The 3,888-nt window shown below is 42.0% G+C and overlaps 1 pseudogene; it reads right to left on the reverse strand.

Annotated features, from left to right (window-relative positions):
- Nucleotides 1-1,265, reverse strand: part of LOC102824036 — a 144,366-nt pseudogene extending 143,101 nt beyond the window's left edge.
- Nucleotides 1,266-3,888: the final 2,623 nt, after the last annotated feature.

Raw genomic sequence — 3,888 nt, forward strand, 5'->3', positions numbered from 1 at the left:
TAGAACACATAAAACAAGGCAACATTTCTTCTTTTTTCTCCTCTTCAGGGATAGGATCTGTTGGTGGCTCCTCCACAGTTGCACTGTTGCTCTCTGAGCCGGTGTTACTGTCACTGGTCCCTTCCTCTGCCATACTGTCTGTCAACCCCTTCCTGCCCACTCTCCTTGTCCTCAGGAGTCGACGTGCCTTCTTCACCATTCTGCTGGCTTTCTGTCATTTCCTCAAGGTGGGTCTCCTCTGTCTCCACTGGAATGTTCTCATCTTCCTTCTTTTCTTCTGTTTTGTGAGCTGCTTGCTCTTCCTCAGGAACAATGCTGCTCTGACTACGTTCCACCTGCTCTGCGGCCTCTTTCTCCCTTTCCTCCTGCCTTTTGCGGGCCTGTTCCTCTGCCTGTGCAATTTCAGCTGCAATTTTCTCCATGTCCACTTCTACCTTCAAACCGCACAGCCTTTTCAGTTCACTGTTGAACGAGTCTGTGCTCTCCAGGAATCGCCTCTTCTTATCCTGGTGCCGCTCCTCTATTTGAAGAAGTTCAGCTTCTAGCTTTCGCTGATGAACCATTAAGGACTGGACCTGTCGTTTGAGGACCTGCATTCTAGCTGTTGTGACAACTGACCGGACATCTGGTACCACACTCTCACTAAGGATCTCACTGATGAGGCAGTGGTTTCTCTGGAAACGGGCGGTGGCTGTATGCTTCATTGAAAAGCCATCATCATAATCATCGGGATCTTCAGCAGGCTGAATGCTCATGTAAGGTTCTCCTTTCTCCATGCGAGACTGTCTCTGTCGACTTTCTTCCTCTAAAGCAGCTTCTGCTCGACTTTTTGCATTTATGTACGCAAGGTATGCAGGGGAATTATGATAGGCCTTCATAGACTCATTGTTTTCTATCTTCTCTGCTTTGTATTCATTTAAATATTCCTGTTTTTCTTCATCAGTGAGATCTCACCACATGCCACCAATAATCTTGCCAATCTCCCACAACTTTAGGTCAGGGTTGGAAGCCTTAACTTGGTCCCAGACCTTTCTGCTGTACCTCATGTAGGGCATCAGCGGCTTATCTGGTGGCTTTCGGGGTTTTGGAATCGTAATACCAGAGGATGCCGTGACCCGGCTGTTGGTGCCCGGGTTCCCTCCCAGCCTGTAGTTGTTGTAGGCGAGATGACTGTATGGATTGTATCCCACAAACCCTGGTGTGCTGGGCATTTGTGTTGCAGGAGCTGGGGTGGGAGGTGGGGCATAAGATGGTCTTTTTGACATTTTGGAAGATTTAAGTTCTCAGTTCCTTAAGAATGAATCTGAGACACCGCGGGCCCCAGTGCATTATTCTTCTGTGCCACACAAGAACTCCATACAGTAGTTAAGTACTCAATAAAATGTAGCTATTTTTAATATCTACTTTTACATCATAGTGTTAAATGGCTGGATAGCTCGATTTTATGGATAAATTATTTATGCAAATCCCCATTTGGATGGCTTCCATTGCTGCATTTTAAACATCATAACGTAGTGGTTAGAAGCACAGATTCAGAAGCTCAGTGGCCTGGGTTTACAGCCTGATCCTAAGCACTATATGTTCAACCCTAGACAAGTTAGTTAACCTCTCTGGGCCTCAGCTTCCTCTTCTCTAAAATAAGGATGATAATAGTTTTCTCAGAATGTAGCTTTAAGAAGTCAGTGAGTTAATATACCTACTTATATATCAAAATGCTGCCTGGAACATAGCACCATATATGCAGGTAGGTATGGGTTGCACCTCAACATAGAGACAACAAAAATCCTCACCAATGGAACAATAAATAACATCAAGATAAAATGGAGAAAAGACTCAAGTTGTCAAAGACTCTATTTTGCTCAGCTCAACCGTCAACACTCATGGAAACAGCAGTGAAGAAATTACATGACTTATTGCATTAGGCAAATCTGTTGCACACGACCACTTTAAAGCATTCAGGAGCACAGATGTCAGTTTGAGGACTAAGGTGCTTTCCAACAAAGCCATGATATTTTCAATAACCTCACATGCATATGAAAGTTGGACAATGAATAAGGAAGACTGTAGAAGAATGATGCATTTGAGTTATGATGGTGTTGGAGGAGAATATTGAAAGTGCCAAGGACTGCCAAAAGAACAAACAAATCTGTGTTAGAAGAAATGTTGCCAGATTTCTCCTTAGAGGCCAGGATGGCCGGATTTCATCTCTCATACGTCAGGCATATTATTGGAGGGACCAGCCCCAGAAGAAGGTCATTATGCTTGTTAAAGTGGAGGGTGAGTGAAAACAAGAAAGACCCCCCACGAGATGGAGTGGCACAGTGGTAGCAGCAGTGGCTCAAGCATAGCAACAACTATGAGGTTGGCTCAGGACAAGGAAGTGTTTCGTTTTGGTGTTCATAAGGTTGCTATGAGTTGGAACTGACTTGACAGCACTTAACAACAACAATTCAATCTAATCAAATCATTTTATAAACTGGGTTTATAAAATGAAGGAGAACATGGTATCAGGATTGGAGAAAGACTCATTAATAATCTGTGATATACAGATGACACAACCTTGCTTGCATGAAGTGAAGAAGACTTGAAATACTGATGAAGATCAAAGACTTGTAAGGAAGGAGCTATATGAGAAAGAAAGATCCCATCACTACTGTATTTCATCACTACTGCAAATACTGTACCATGTGCCAAGCACTCATTTAATCCTCATAACAATCCCATTGAAAATACTATAATGATCTCTACCTTATATATGAGGAAGCTGGGACATAGATGAGGTTATTGAACTTACTGAATGTCACTCTCTGGCAAGGAATAAATCCAAGGGTTTCTACCCAGTCTGTCTCTAGGGCCTGTGCTCTACCTACCTATGACTGAAGTTGTTACCTGCTGGAGAGTTTTCCCTCTTTTGTTTTTCTTTACTACTGTTGACTCTCTTTTAATCTTCACTCTCCCTGGTTTGTTTTCTAAGTTTTTTTTTTTTTTTTCCCTCCTAGAAAAAAAGTGGACAGCGAAAAAGAGGCAGACCCCCAACAAGATGGACTGACAAAATGGCAGCAGCAATGGGCTCAAGTGTAGTAGGAATTTTGAGAATGGCACAGGATGGAGGTGGTGTTTCATTCTATTGTATATAGGGTTCTTATGATTAGTGGCACCTAACAACAAAAACCAGTAAATCACTCTCCCTTTCCTCCCACTCATGATAACTATCAAAAATTGTTTCTTTTAGTGCCAGTTCTACAATCAGCATTGTTGGGTATATATGTACTGGTGTCCCGGCTCTTATTTCTTGTGGCTATATACCAAACAGAGGGATTGCTGGGCCATATGGGATTTATATTTCCAACTTTTTGAGGAAGCACCATACTGTTTTACAGAGTGGATAAACCATTTTACAGTCACACCAGCATTGTAGAAGGGTCTCAGTCTCTACATCCTCACCATCATTTATTTTATTTTTATTTTTTTTAATTCTACTGTTAATGAAAGGGTGAGATAACATATCATTGTTGTTTTGATTTGCATCTGGTATGGTGCTGTGGATTAAGGCACTGGACTGCAAAGTTGGTTTGAACCTCAAGGTCACCAGCTGCTCCTTGGAAACCCTATACAGGGTCACTATGAGTCAGAACTGACTCAAGGGCACTTAACAATAATGCTAATGTTAGTGAACATTTCTTTATGTATTTGTTGGATGCCTGAATGCCTGTTGATGTCCTCTGTCCATTTTTATTGGGTTGTTTATCTTTTTCTTGTAGAGGTGGTGTAGTTTTCTATAAATCTTAGAGATTAGTCCCATGTGTGATACATTGTTATAGAAAAATTTTTCAGTCTGTGGGCTCTCTTTTTACTCTTCTGGTGAGATCTTTTGATGCACATAAGTGT

The sequence above is a fragment of the Chrysochloris asiatica genome, unplaced genomic scaffold (assembly GCF_000296735.1).
Source record: "Chrysochloris asiatica unplaced genomic scaffold, ChrAsi1.0 scaffold00024, whole genome shotgun sequence".
In the NCBI taxonomy this organism is placed as follows: domain Eukaryota; kingdom Metazoa; phylum Chordata; class Mammalia; order Afrosoricida; family Chrysochloridae; genus Chrysochloris; species Chrysochloris asiatica.